Raw genomic sequence first — 15,893 nt, 5'->3', positions numbered from 1 at the left:
TAAATCTGACTACATAGTTTGTTTAGAGTGCATTACTAACAGCATGATGATAAACCGTCACAAATTTGTACCAAAAAGCGCACACTTAAAAAATTTGTTGTTTTTCACATGTAATTTAAGTATAGCATATTATTATTTGGTACTGTAGTCAAAGATGACGTTTAGATTCTTCAGCTTTGGGGCATTAAGTACCATGATTGAAATCAAAATGATTGTCTAGTTAGGCAGAGGAAAGAAATACAAAACAGTTTCTTTTTTTTCTGCTAGTTCTTTTTGCGGTAAGATCTATCTTCTGAACTGAGATATCAGTAAGAGGGAGACCTTCAGCAGCTTTCCAGGTCTTATTCTTGAGTATAACAGGGAACGACTAGAGAAGATCATCGGGAACACTGTAGGAATTACCACACAAATTCTCCTTTGGATTTCCAAACCAGATGTCTCTGCCATGGTCACAGGTGACTTGTGTGGCAGGCATTGCTCTGGATCGTTTTTGAGCCTTGATGACAGCGGCACCATGCTGCTGCTCCGTGGTGATGGATTCTGCCTTGAGCCACTGGTCATCTTTTGTCATCTTTTAAAGCTTCATAAACATCAACTTTCTTTCCTTGCAGTTTCACCTTGGCACGGCTGACGTTTGGATACTGAGTTGAGGAATGGTTTCCTCAAATAATGGTATTCTTCATAACATTAGAAGTTACACCAAGTTTAAGAGCAACTTGCACTTTAGCTTGGTTGTAATCCAAATGCATGAACAGCTGAAGTTCTCCTTGGGGATGGATGATGCTGACAGTTGCTATTGGCTGCATTTGCCACCGTGAGAACTGACTGACTTCTTGGCATATTTCTCTAACGCTGCACCCTGGCACTTGAAGATTTTCACATTTGCTTGAATAAACCTTTCCTTTCCATGCTGTACCTTTTTGGGATGGAGCCCATAAGAATGGCCACATGCAAGTCTTTGATGTTAACCTTTTCCTTAGCTGTTGCCGTAACTTTTAAGAGGGGAAGGACCCAGTCTTGCAGTTCTATTAGGATACCCATCACACGAGTAACACCCAACAACACAGGGAATAAAAGCTGATCTTTACCAAGGACTGACCCATTTCCAATGCCGTACAGCAGTGACTATGCAATTTGACCAGCTGCTTCAGTCGCAAGGACTGTGATTGGTTCAAACATGATTTGGAACTTTGTAGACAATTTCTGCACCTGCAAAATGAGAATTGGAAGTCAGGTTGGAACCATGGAACTTTCAGTTTTCTTATAAAAATTTTACGTATTTAGCTCATATTTAGGTCTTTCATCTGGTTTGAGGTAGGCAATGTATTATCCTTTTTTAAATTTTTTATTTTATTTTATTTTATTTTTTAAAAGATTATTTATTTAGACAAGCACTGGGTATAGTCAGAAGCACGGGAGGGTGAGAGAATTCACCAGAGCCAGAGCGGGGAGCAGAACAAGCAGACTGACAAAATATACTGCTGAGGGGAGCAGCGGGCCAACAGGAGAGGTCTGTCGCACCATGTGGGACCCTCGCTGGAGGCCGAGGATCGAACTTGTGCTGCTGAGGCTGCGAGCAGCTTCACAGCCCAGCGCTCAACCACTGCACCACCAGGGGAGGACCTTTTTATTTTTTAAAAGAAACCTTTCTTTAAAATTGTATTCTTGTGAACAGAGGAAGCATTTTCAGTTTTTAGTTTGAAGTCTATTTTATCCGATGTAAGTATATTGTTCCTGCCTTCTTTTTTGATCCGTTTGCTTATTTTCCTCAGTTCATTGTTAAATATTTTTTCCCTTTTTACTTTTTCTCTTAATTCTTTAAGGTTTTTTTTTTTTAATGGCAATTGAATTCTTTATCTGCCAGGCAGAGATAGTCTTCTATGCTCATATTATTGGGTTCTGGAGGTTTCTTTCAGTGGTATATTTTCCCCTGAGGAGCATTTTGATTGCTTGTGCTTTTCTTTCTTCCTCTTTGCCTTTGGCTTTGCTCTCTTTGTAGTGCCCCATTGTCACTGGTGCTGGGGGCAGGCCTCTGAGTTCCCTTGCTGAGGTGTGGGCATGTGTGCCTGGTGTCTGAGCTGTTGTGGCTGGTGAGTGGGGGTGCAGTGGTGGTTCTTGTGGTCTCCCTCCTTCCCCCCGCTTTCTCCAGCTGGACCCCTGCTCTGGACAGGTGGTACCTCCTGTAGCCCTTCCCAGGTCATTGGTGGCTGCCAGGCTTGGAAGTTGGGGCTCCTGCATTTCCCACCTGGGTGCGTGTCTGGACACTCTTCTGTTGTGGTAGATGTTGTCTGAGCTGTGATTTACTCCAGGACCCCCTTCCTTTTCAGCCCCCACCAAGTAGGACAGGGTCTGACATCTCAGCCTGCGGTAATCGAGAGCCCCGTGTGGAGCACGCTACTTTGACACACGCTGAGGCCAGTCTGCTGGGAGAGTTGCCTGCAGGCTGGGGGTGCTCTCTGTTGAACTGTGGGTCACTCTGGGCGTGTGAAAGGAGTGAAGGTGGGAGAAAGAAGAAAGGGGAAGGGTATGGGGAAGAGGAAGTGGAAGAGGAAGAGGAGGAGGAAGAGGAGGAGGAGGAAGAAGAAAGGGAAGAGGAAGAGGAGGAGGAGGAAGAGGAAAAGGAAGTGGAAGAGAACCCTACTGTTTCTGTCACCAGAGACAGAGTGGGGAACAGAACGGGTAGATCTACTGAAACACACTGCCGAGGGGAACAGCGGGCCAGCAGGAGAGGTCTGCTGTGCCATGTGGGTAGCTCCCCAGCCAGGGATTGAGTTCAGGTGGCAGTGGTGCTAGCACTGAAACTTAACCCCTAGGCCACCACTGAGGCCTTAATAGACCTTTCTTTTTAGCACTGAATTCTCTTCCATTATCTGTATCACAGTTTATTTATCTGTTGACTTGCTGAAGGTCATCTTGGTTGCTTCCAGTTTTTGGCAATTACGAATATATCCCTTATCCATATAAGGGTTTTTGTGTTTGGGGTTTTTCTTTTGGGTAAATAACAAGAGGTGTGATTGTTGGGTCTCTAATATACTGTTTTCTGACTTGTTGTACTTGTTCTTTGTTCTGACTTTTGTCTTCACTCCTATTCTGTCCTTGTGCTTGTAATTGAGCATTTGGTATGGATTCATTTTCTCTCCTTTCTTAGCAAAGCAGTTATACTTTTCATTTAAAATTTTTTAGTGGTTATACTAGTTTTTGCAATACACATTAACAACTAACCCAATTCCACTTTCAAATAACACTGACTTTCATGAGGTAGTGAGAGTATGTACCTTATAACAAAATCCTAATTCCTTTTGTTCCTTTTATCATTTCTGTCATTTACTACATTAATCATACAGAAGCTATAAGCATACACAAGGTTTATACATAATCAGATACATTGTTGCTATTCTAAATAAACTGTTATGTTAGAGCAATTAATAAGAAAAATTTTTGTTTCACCACCACTTATTCTTTCATTGGTAGCCTATCTTTATATAGATTTAAGTTTTGAATTTGTATTACTTTCCTTTTCTATAGATAATTTAGAGGGTTTTTTGTGAAGGTGCATACAAATTCTTAATTTTTGTTTGAGAAAGTATGTGTAAAGGCAGGAACTGGCAGAGTGCAGGTTTTCTGATCCCATGCCGACCGGGTAAAGGAGGAGTCAGAGTCCTCAGTAGTTTTGCAGGTTTTTTATTTGGGGTTCACCAGGCATATGGCAGGCAGGGGTGCTGGCTGGGGGGCTGGCAGGCTGGCAGGCCTCCCAGCCCCCAGCAAGTCTTCACTCTATCTGGGCTCTCTGGCGTTCTCTGCTTCTGCTTCGGCTTCTCCTTCAGGTTCTGCTGCTGCTGGCTGGGGCTGCTGCTGAAGCTGGCGTCCCCCCGTGACGCCGCCCTTAAAAAAGCACAGTCTTAGCTCAGCTGAATCCCATCTACCTATGCCCACACCCTACTCCAGGTGCCCGCCATCAGGCATGCATTCAGGACAAGGATCCATCATCTATCCTGATGGCGGAAGGGCAGAAAAGTCTGACATTTTCTTTACCCCACAGTATGTAATTCACTTTTTTAAAAAGATTTATTTATTTATTTATACAAGAACCGTGGTACAGGCCAGATGCACAGGAGGGTGAGAGGATTCACCAGAGACCTAGTGGGGAACAGAACAGGCAGACTGACGACATACACTGCTGAGGGGAGCAGCAGGCGAGGCAGGAGAGGTCTGCGCGCCACGTGGGACCCTCGCCGGCCAGCTGGGATCGAACCGGTGCTGCAGAGGTTGCGGACAGCTTTACAGTGCTGTGCTCAACCACCTGCGCCACCAGGGGAGGCCTTGTAATTCACTTTTGAAGGATAATTTTGCAGGGTACAGGGTTCTAGATTGGTGGCTTTTATCTCTCAACACTTTAAATATTTCACTTGATTGTCTTCTTGTTTGCATGGTTTCTACAAAGTCAAATATCATTCTTATCTTTTTTCCTCTATAGGTTAAAAAGTCCATGTATTTTTTTCCTCTGATATTTATCCTTGATTTTCTGTAGTCTGAGTATATTATACTCAGGTGCAGTTTTTCATTTGTTTTTGCTGTGGCATTTATCTCGCTTTCTGTTGTCTGAGTTTCCAAATCTGTGGTTTGGTGTCAAACGTTAATTCAGGAATAGTTTCGGTCATCAATGTTTCAAATATTTCTTTTGTTCTTGATGTTTTGCCAATCTTTTATACATGTCATACTGTTTGTAGTTACCCCGCAGTTGTTGGATAGTCTAATCTGTTTTCAGTTTCTTTGCTTTTTAATTTACAAGGATTCTACTGATAGAAATCCTTGTAAGGAGTCTTTCCTCACTTCTGTTCAGTTTACTAATAATTCTATCAAAGACCTTCTTCAGTTCTATTACTGTTTTTTTTCAAATTGGTTATTAGGATTTCCATCTCTGCTGTCTACTTAGTGCCCTTAGCATAGTAATCGTTGCTTTCAGTTTCTGGTCTGATAATTACATCATCTATGTGATGTTTGATGCCTGTTCTGTCTCTTCAAATTGTGTTTTTTGCTTTTTTGTATGCTTTGTCTTTTTGTGTGTGTGTGTGTACTCAGAAGTGATGTACTGAATTAAAGGGAGGACTGTGAATGTAATGTGATGGTGAGGTGTTGGGGGAGAGTAAGCATTCTGTAGTCCTATGATTAGGCTTTAGTATTGTGGTGAGCCTGTGTCTCTTGACTGTGAACTTTGTAAGTGTTGTCTTTTCTCCTTCTTTTGGTAGTATAGAATGACTAGAGTGGGGGCTGGAATTGAGTATTTTTCTCCTGCTAGGTGGAATTCTATACCCTGCTGGGTTGGGCATTTCCCTTTCCCCACTCTAGTTAGGCTCTCAGAATACTTTAGCAGGTTAAACTAGTTACCCCTTGAGGTCAAATCTTGTTCAGAGAGTGCTCTGGCTTATTTCAAGATGGTTCACTTCCCTCATCTTGGGAGCACAGAGGATTTTTTTCTGATACTTACTGTGGGAACGTAGTCAAGCTTTTGGAGGTAAAACTCACAAAAGTTGCTTTATGACTGGTACCCCGGAATTTTCAACTCTGACTTGTCCACACTAAGCCTCCTGCTATTCATCAACGACACTTTAGGCTTTCTTACCCTGGCTATCATTCCCTTCTAAGATTCAGTTGATGAGTTTTTGCTCTGGTGAGTTGTGACTCTGTATCTCCCTACTCAGTTTGCTCAGCTTTCTTTCTTTCCTTTCTTTCTTTCTTTCATTTATATATACAAGCATTGGTACAGTCAGAAGCACGGGAGGGTGAGAGAATTCACCATTGCCAGAGCAGGGAACAGAACAGGCAAACTGACTAAATACACTGCTGAGGGGAGCAGTGGGCGCAGCAGGAGAGGTCTGTGTGCCATGTGGGACTATAAGGGCAGGACCGACCACAGTGCAGGTTTTCTGATCCCATGCAGACTGGGTAAAGGAGGAGTCAGAGTCCTCAGTAGTTTTGCACGTTTTTTATTTGGGGTTCACCAGGCATATGGCAGGCAGGGGTGCTGGCTGTCTTCACTCTATCTGGGCTCTCTAGCGTTCATTCTGCTGCTTCACAGAACTTGCCGCCAGCAAGTCTTCACTCTATCTGGGCTCTCTAGCGTTCGTTCTGCTGCTTCTCGGCTTCTCTTTCGGCTTCTGCTTCAGCTTCTGCTGCTGCTACTGGTGCTGCTGCTACTGCTGCTGCTGCTGGCATCCCCGTGACGCCGCCCTTAAAAAAAGCACAGTCTTAGCTCAGCTGAATCCCATCTACCTATGCCCACACCTATTCCAGGTGCCGCATCAGGCATGCATTCAGGACAAGGATCCATCATCTATCCTGATGGCGGAAGGGCAGAAAAGCCTGATATTTTCTTTACCCTACAGGGACCCTCGCCGGTGGCCAGGGATCGAACTAGTGCTGCAGAGGCTGCTGGCAGCTTCGAGGCCCAGTGCTCAACTGCTGTGCCACCAGGGGAGGCCCTAGTTTGCTCAGCTTTCTACTTGGTGTTAGGACTGGATGATGACTTCCAAGTTCTTCACATGGAAAACAAGAAACTGGGAGAACTTTCTTTTTTTTAGAATTCCTTTTTAATGTATTTTTTCCCTTTTTTTAAGTGCTAGCTTGCTCTACAGACTATAATATATATTGTATGTATATATCTAACTTTATATCTTCTTAATGTTAATATTTCATCACCTTGCAGAATTATGAAAATATGTGTAGGGTAAATGGTAGTCAGGCTTTTGTGCCCTCCCACTGTTAGGATTGATGATGGATCCCTGCGGTTCCTAATGCATGCCTGATAGCAGACACCTGGAGCAGGGTGTGGGCAGACGTATGTGGGTACACCTGGGCTGAGAGACTGGGCTCATAAGGGCAGTGTCACGGATGCCAGGGGGGAATGGAACCAGAAGAGACAGAACGAGAACATGAGACAATGCCAGAGAGCCCAGGAAGAATGAAGATTTGCCTGGGGTTGGGAGGCCTGCCAGCCTCCTGGCCCCCAGCACCCCTGCCTTCCGTGTACTGGCAGAATCCCAATAAAAGCCTGAAAAAGCCACCAAGTACTCCAGGACCCTCCTCATTTACTGCTGCTGTGCTGGTCCGCGGCAATTTACCCGTCTGCTCCAAATCATAGAAAACCTGCACTGTGCCTCCTGCCACTACAATATGTTTAAGTCCATTTTAGAGGCTACTTACCATAGAATCAATCTCTCTCTGTCTTCTTTTTTTTTCCTTGTGAATAATTACTCTGTGTAGGGTAAGTAAATGATATCAGGCTTTTCTGCCCTCCCGCCATTAGGATCAGTGATGGATCCTTGTGGTCCTGAATGCATGCCTGATGGGGGGCACCTGGAGTAGGGTGTGGGCATAGGTAGATGGGATTCACCTGGGCTAAGACTGGGCTTATAAGGGCGGCATCACAGAGACGCCAGCAGAAGCAGAGAGCAGAACCAAGAGAAGCAGAGAACGAACAAAAGAACCATGAGAAGAGCAGAGAAACAGAAACCACCAGAGAAGGCCGGAGAGCCCAGATAGAGTGAGGACTTGCTGGGGGCTGGGAGGACTGCCAGCCTCCCGGCCCCCGGCACCACTGCCTGCTGTGTACCTGGTAAATCCCAATAAAAACCTGAAAAGCCACTGAGCATTCCAGGGCTCTCTCCTCCTTTACCCCGTCTGCTTGGATCATAGAAAACCTGCTCCATGCTATTCCTGCTCTTACACTCTGGCACCACAAATTCAATAGCCCTTTTTTTTAAAGTATTATTTATATAAGAATCAGGGTGCAGGCCAGATGCGCAGGAGGGTGAGAGGATTCACCAGAGCCAGAGCGGGGAACAGAACAGGCAGACAGACTGAAATGCACTGCTGAGGGAGCAGCGGGTGTGACAGGAGAGGTCTGCTGTGCTATGTGGGACCCTCGCCTGGCGGCCGGGGATTGAAACTGCACTGCAGAGGCTGTGGACAGCTTCACAGCGCGGTGCTCAACCGCCTGCGCCACCAGGGGAGGCCCTCAGTAGCCCATTCTTACCCACTGATTTGTAATGCCCCTTCTCATATATATATATATGTTTTAATGTGTGTGTTATTGAACTCCTAATTGCTTTCTGTTGATGTATTAATCTAGATCTTGTTCTCACAATCATAGTTTAAAAAAATCAGATTTTTCTTTGAAGGTTAACATTTGTTTGAGTACAGTGATACCAAAGTAAAATTCATACTAAAAGCTGTAACTTTTTAAGAGGTAAAGTGAGGTTTCCTAGAAGTGGTAACTTGGTGTAGGGGCAGGATGGGACACTGAGCAGGTTTTCTGATCCAGCAGACTGGGTAAAGGAGGAGTCCTGGAGACCTCGGTGGGTTTTCAGGCTTTTATTGGGATTTACCGGGTACATGGCAGGTAGGGGTGCTGGGGGGCCGGGAGGCTGGCAGTCCTCTCAGCCCCAGCAAGTTTTCACTCTTTCTGGGCTCTCTGGCGTTCTCTCTGCTTCTCTGCTCTCAGCTTCTCTGCTTCTGCTGGCGTCCCCGTGACGCCCTCCTTAAAAGCCCAGTCTTAGCCCAGGTGAATCCCATCTACCTATGCCCACCACCTACTCCAGGTGCCGCCATCAGGCATGCATTCAGGATGCAGATCTGTCATCTATCCAAATGGCGGGAGGGCAGAAAAGCCTGATACTTTTACCTTACTCTACACTTGGATTTTGGTTAGTAGTTTATTTCATGGTCTTTTTCTGCTTTTATTTAAATGAGCTATCAAACTTGTTTTATTTGTACACACAAGGTAGTTGTAGAAGGTTTGTAGGTCTTAGAGGTTTTGACCTGTTTTAAATGCTAAATGGAGTAGTTTTACTGTTTTAAAAACCTAATCAAATTTTAAGTCTAGCTTCTTTATAGTTCCTGAAGAAAAATTGATCCTTACTTTTGATGTGATTTTAGGTAGTCATACTTTTTGTGATGTGTTTACTTCTCTTGCTTATTAGGTGATACTATACCTGTAAATAGCCCTTTGGTTTCTTTGTTGAGAGTTGCATATGTATATGTATATCAACAACAAATCCTGGCTTGGGTCTAATTTATGACCTTAAATTTTAGTTTTTCAGTAATGTTCAGAAGCTGGTGACATTTTTTTAAAAAAGTTAAAGGTTATTAGAGTTGATCTGAAAACATGGAAAGGCTATAAATCTTTCTGATTTATATCTTGTGTGTTTTATAGTGTGTCTTATTTTAATCAGTTTAATCAATTTTTTTAAAAAAGTTAAAGGTTATTAGAGTTGATCTGAAAACATGGAAAAGGCTATAAATCTTTTTGATTTATATCTTGTGTGTTTTATAGTGTGTCTTATTTTTAATCAGTTCTGGTCTGTTGTGTAAAATTTAACAGTGGTCTGTAGGGTCAGGAATACCACAGTGTGGGTTTTCTGATCCAGCAGACCGGGTAAAGGAGGAGTCAGAGTCCTAGAGCCCTCAGTGGCTTTTTGCAGTCTTTTATGGGGTTTACCAGGTACAGAGCAGGCAGGGGTGCTGGGGGTGCCGGGAGGCTGGCAGGCCTCTCAGCAAGTCTTCACTCTATCTGGGCTCCCCGGCGTTCTCTGCTTCTGCTGCTTCTCTTTCGGCTTCTGCTGGCGTCCCCGTGATGCCGCCCTTAAAAGCCCAGTCTCAGCCCAGGTAAATCCCATCTACATCTGCCCACACCCTACTCCAGGTGCCGCCATCAGGCATGCATTCAAGACCGCAAAGATGCATCATCTATCCTGATGGCGGGAGGGCAGAAAAGCCTGACATTTTTCCTTACCCTACATGTCTTATTTGGCTTGAAAGTGTAGTTTTTTCTTAAATTTCACTAACAATAAACAATAAAAAACTCATTATCATGTTCCCTTAGTAGATTATAAATAATTTACAAAAGTTGAAGTTTCCTATGTTTAAAAATTATCATATCCAGTACCTAAAATGAAGTGTAGTAACATTCTAGTTTTTAGTTTAAGGAGAAACTTTATAATAATGCCTTTAATTCATAAAGAAAATTAACTACATGTGATGGAGATTGTTATTACATTCCTGGAAATGTTAAGTCTAGCCTTAGGAAAAGTGTGGTAGTTGTAAAAGTAAAATTGGAATTTTTCCTTACTAGAGATTGTCATTGAAGCTATTGGGGAAGATTTAGAATTTAAAAGCTCAGAATTAAGTAGAGATCTGAGCTTGAAGTTGGTAAACAGCAGCATAAGTCATTATCCATTGAAATGTATATACATTTCATCTTTTCTAAAATATCAGAAGAGTTGGTCAAACATAATTTGGAGGATTAGCAGTTTTCTTTTCCCCAAATGAGCAAATAGTGATTGTCCTAATTTTTAAAACTCTAAAGCTTTATTTAATAGTAATCTGAGATTACATTTTATACTCAATTGTATAACCACTTTCAAAAGGCATTTAATGAGATAAGGATGTACATTATGGTTATATACACATACATGTGCACACATGCACATAGCTTGATGGATATATACGTACATAAGTGAACATTTATTTTTACTCATAAAGGCTTCATCTATGTTGGGTATAACTTTATTTTCTTTGCAGTTCTTATTCTCCTTTTCTCCATCCACCCACCCACCCATCCACCCACCCACCCACCCACCCACCCCCATCCATCCATCCACCCATCCATCCACCCACCCACCCATCCACCCATCCATCCATCCATCCATCCACCCATCCACCCTCCTCCCTCCATCATCCATCCCCCACCCACCCACCCTCCCATCCATCCATCCATCCATCCATCCATCCATCCATCCATCCATCCATCCATCTTCCTTTCTCCCTCCCTCCCTCTACAGAGTTAAGTTTGTTTTGCCAGCTAGTTCCTGACACCTTGTAAGAAGGCAGTTTACTTAAATCTTAATTGCATCACTGTGGGGTTCTGAGATAGCTTTGAAGTTGGTTTCCAGGGTTGCTTTAAAATTAATGCCACAAAGAACTGTGATCATAGTAATTCAGCAGGAAGCATTGGTAACACTGTAGTTCATTCTTAGGAGGGCAGTAAGAACTAGTCTTCTCTTTCTTTTACTAAGAAGTCCTTTGTAGTTTGGAAAGAAGCTGTTCTGGTGGGCTTTATTTTGTGGAATTGCTATGAAACTTTCTTTGATATTTAGTCTAAGTTAAAACTGCAGGGGGCTTGAACATGAAAAAAGATTAAAATATAAAAAAATGGTCATTGTTTTAAGCATACCCATGGATTAAGTCGTTACAATTGACTTGTGAAACTCCTAAGCAGATATGACTGAAATGAATGGACTATAATATTTGAATAAAACCAAACCATGTATTGGTTGGTAAATTCTTGTTGTATTAATTTTTAGCATCATGTTATTTTCACAGGAAGAAAATGAAACTACTTTGTATTCTGAAAAGGTTGCTATGTATTACCTACTTTATATAATAGATTTATCATAGACTTGCATTAGACTGAAGCTTATCTATTCCTATATCTTAAGGAAGTATTTTAATATAATTCTAAAACATTCTAACAGATGAAAATTTGTTTTTTTATCTGAAAGATTTTCTGAGATGATTAAAGAACATTGCTTAGTAAATCATTATAGTGTTTAGAAACGTTCACTAAATTTTTCCTTACCTGTAGAACACATGTGTATATATTATATACATATATATATGCATATATGTAAATATTTAGATAAATATTCAGAAGTATATATATATATATAAATATTTAGAAGTTACGCTCTTATTACTGTACTCCTTAGTAACCTTAACTATGGAATGTGTTATAATCAGTGTCATTCTGTAGGATAAGTGAAAATTATCAGGATTTTCCACCCTCCTGCCATTAATTAGCATTAATGGTAGATCCCTGCGATCTTACATGCATGCCTGATGGTGGGCATCTGGAGTGGGCTGTGGGTGTGCATAAGTGGGTGCACCTGGGCTGAGAGACTGGGCTTATGAGGGCGGTGTCATGGGGATGCCAGAGAACGAGCGGTAGAATGAGAGTAGCACCAGCAGAGAAGCAGAGATTAGAGCCTGTGAGAGAATGCCAGAGAGCCCAGAAAGAGTGAAGACTTGGGGGCATGGGAGTGGGGTACGCTGCCATGTATCCTGGCGCCACACTACAAATGGTGTAAAAAGCTCAATAAAAGCCTGAAAAGCCACTGAGAGCTCCAGGACTCTCCTTTACCCATCTGTCGGGTCATAGAGCACATGCACTGTGCCTTGCTGGCACTATATGTGCAAAAGCTGAGGTTAGCTACAGAATATAGCTAAAGTTTCCAGGGAAAAAGGCACTATTGGTCATCTCAGACAGCAGTGTTGTTAGGTAATAATAATAATATTTGGAACTTCAGCAGAATGTAAGGATACCTTTTAATCTACTAAAATGGTAAGGAAATTTCTTTTATTATTTTCCAATAGCAACAATGATACTCCGATTGCATAGTTTGTTCTTACAACAGTGGTTCTTAATACTTTTTTAGGTTGTACCCCTGATGTGCATATTCATTGAAATTTTGCATACAAGGCGGAGATTTTCCTTCCTTACCCTTCAAAGAATAAGCTTATTTGTGGTTTAAAGATGTACTTTAGATGCACTCAATGTACTTTAGATTACTTATTCACTGAGCTTCACCAATGTTCTGACCTAGTGATTCTGATCAGAATTGCAGTATTTTTATATCAGAATTAAAGAAAAATTCTTGTATTTCTTGACCTCAGACCTCAACTTTTTTTTTTTAAGATTATTTATTTATACAAGAACTGGGGCACAGGCCAGAGGCACTAGAGGGTGAGAGAATTCACCAGAGACTGAGTGGGGAACAGAACAGGCGGATGGACCGAAATAACTGCTCAGCCCTTAAATCTTTTTTTTTTTTTTTAAGATTTATTTATTTATTTATACAAGCACTGGGTGGTACGGTCAGAAGCGCGGGAGGGTTGAGAGAATTCACCAGAGTGGGGAACAGAACAGGCAGACTGACGAAGTACACTGCTGAAGGGAGCAGCGGGCGGCAGGAGAGGTCTGCGCACCATGAGGTACCCTCGCCTGGTGGCCAGGGATCGAACCAGCGCTGCAGAGGCTGTGGGCAGCTTCACAACCCAGCGCTCAACCTCTGCACCACCGGGGAGGCCCTCAGCCCTTAACTCTTTAGGCATAGTCTGCTTTTTGTTCTAATTGGCACCTTCCCCCTTCCCTGTCACTGTTGTGCTAGTGTTATAATATGTATCTTGGTTTCCAAAGAGAATTTACTAGGAGGTACTTTACTAGAGAAATTACTAGGAAGGGAGCCATCTGTTAGTCTTTAGACTTAGGTTAGACATAGTTGTGAGTCTGTCTTTATAAAAATGGCATTTAATTAGCTTACTAGTTTCTTGTGATACGTCATTGAAGAAGCTGCAAAACAAATTACTGTAGGGCCTCCCTGGTAGCACAAGGGGTTAAGCACTGCACTGTGAAGGAATCTACATCCTTGTAGCACGATTTGATCCCTGGCCGGGGAGTTACGCACATGGCACAGCAGACCTCTCCTGTCCCCCTGCTGCTCCCCTCAGCAGTGTATTTCACAATCTGCCTGTTCTGTTTCCCCGCTCTGTCTCTGGTGAATCCTCTCACCCTCACATCTCTGGCCTGTACCCCAGCCCTTGTAGGCAATCTTAAAACAAAAAAACACTCTTGTCATACTCTATACACGTCAAATTGTCATTGGAACAAAGGTTGAAGATACTGCATCAGGGAAACCTACCCCTGACGATGAGCTCCAGTATATAATATTATCTCACATATAATGTCCTTTTGTTCTTGAGTTCTGGGTTTGAATTTAGATAAAGCTGGGGGGGAGGTGATCTTCCTCATCTTTATTTGGAATCAATAATTTGAAACTTCAGCTTAGACTAAGACATAATTTAATAACAATACACCTTTTACATTTTCCCAGTAGTAAGAGTATATGAAGACATTATTTGTCCTTAAATCACAGAAACCTGTTAGGCCACCATTTAAGTCAGTGAATTGCAGAATTTTAATGGTAAATTAGTAAAGTGTTTTTTTTAAGATTTATTTTTATACAAGAATCGGGGTACAGGCCAGAGGTGTGGGGGGTGAGAGGATTCACCAGAGACAGAGTGGGGAACCGAACAGGCAGACTGACGAAATACACTGCTGAGGGGAGCAGTGGGGAGACAGGAGAGGTCTGCTGTGCCATGTGGGATTCTCGCTGGCTGGCTGCCTGGGATTGAACTGGCGTTGCAGAGGCTGTGGACAGCTTCACAGTACAGCGTCCAGCTGCCTGCGCCACCAGGGAGGCCCCTAATAAAGATTTTTTGCTGTAGAAGCAGTGCATCCTAAAGAAGCCAGATGAACTGATCCCTAACTAGATATCTTTTTGATACTTTAATATTTCTAAGGAAACCACTTATCTTCTCATTCTTGTTTCTCAACAAAGTAAGATAATAGTATCTCTAGTACTTTACATAACTATTGAGAACATAAACTCTAGTTTCATAGTATTGATTATACCTTGTAAATTGTTAAATTTTATACAAATGTAAGGTAATCTGATCACAGGTTTGCTTCATATCTGTAGGGTAAATGGAAGTTTTAAGTTTTTTCCACCCTCCCGCCATTAACATCAGTGGTCGACACTGTGGTCTTACATGCATGCCTGATGGCAGCACCTGGAGTATGGTGTGGGCACGTGTGGGCGGGCGCACCTGATCCGAGAGTCTGAGCGTAGGAAAGTGGTGGCAGAGGACTGTGTGGCAGAGTAGCCCAGAAAGGGTGACGATTCGCCAGGGGCTAGGAGGCCTACAGCCTCCTGGGCCCCAGGCCTCCCTGCCTGCCCTATACCTGGTTGTCACACTACAAATGATGTAGAAAGATCGTTAAAAGCCTAAAATAGACACTGAAAGCTCCAGAACTCCCCCATTCCCATCTGCCCCGATCCATAGAAACCTGCTCTGTGCCTTGTTGGCACTACAATATCATTAATTGGCTCTGCCTCTGTTTAGTGACCATCCACAGTGACTATCTATCTATCTGTAATATATGTCTATAATGTGTGCTTTTTTTTTTTTTTTTAATAAATGTGAGTTCTTGGTGATACCTTGTTTGGTAAATCCATAGCCATATGTGGCATTACTCTTAGATCCCAGGTGCTCTTGCAGGTTTGTGAAAATGTAAAAGTAAATGAGATAATCTTTTGGTTGGTAGTTAAATAAGAATTATATTATCAGAGAGATGGAAGTTAGTGATGACACTGGAGCTGTACTATTTTATACTATTTTGGTTTTGTAGATGTATATTTTTCTTCCTGTGTAACTTAACTTTTGGTAAAAATAGGTATTACTTGTGAATGATTTATTAGCTTTTTTGTGTGTACGTGTGACTCTGAATTTTATGTTACCTGAAGATTTCTTTGTATAATTTATGTAAAATAAATATTATTAGAATTATCTTTGATTTAGAATTTGGTAGCAATTGCTAAGTTTGGCAAGGGCTAGTAAGAATAATTTGAATTGATATGTGCAAATTATGGGAGACAAGAGATAAAAGGGTCCTTGCAGATCATCTTATTGTTGATTTTAAAATTCCTCTTTGGAGGAGCGGTAGAGTTCTGATTTTTGCTGAGGTCACCTGGGAGCTTCTGAAGAGGAAGTTTGCCTGGAGTAGGGTATGTCTTGACTGGTGTACCTAGCCCTCCGTCCTCTTTCAACCAGAGGAGGCCCAGTATTGTGTTTTCTGTCTTGGTTATAAATGTAAGCTTTTTTCTTTAAATTGTTTTTGTGGTTAAAAATAAAGTCAGGGCCTCCCCTGGTGGTGCAGCGTTTGAGCACTGGGCTGCGAGGCTGCCTGCAGCCTCTGCAGCGCCAGTTAGTTCCCCGGC

General features: G+C 42.5%; 1 pseudogene; it reads right to left on the bottom strand.

The window, feature by feature from the left end:
- Positions 1-220: 220 nt before the first annotated feature.
- Positions 221-1,179, bottom strand: LOC119243933 (malate dehydrogenase, cytoplasmic-like; annotated as a pseudogene).
- Positions 1,180-15,893: the final 14,714 nt, after the last annotated feature.

This window comes from Talpa occidentalis, unplaced genomic scaffold (assembly GCF_014898055.3).
Source record: "Talpa occidentalis isolate TD23 unplaced genomic scaffold, MPIMG_talOcc4v2.1 talOcc4.131, whole genome shotgun sequence".
Classification (NCBI taxonomy): Eukaryota; Metazoa; Chordata; class Mammalia; order Eulipotyphla; family Talpidae; genus Talpa; species Talpa occidentalis.
Note: the sequence above shows the minus strand (reverse complement) of the source record. Positions and strands in the feature narration are given on the sequence as shown.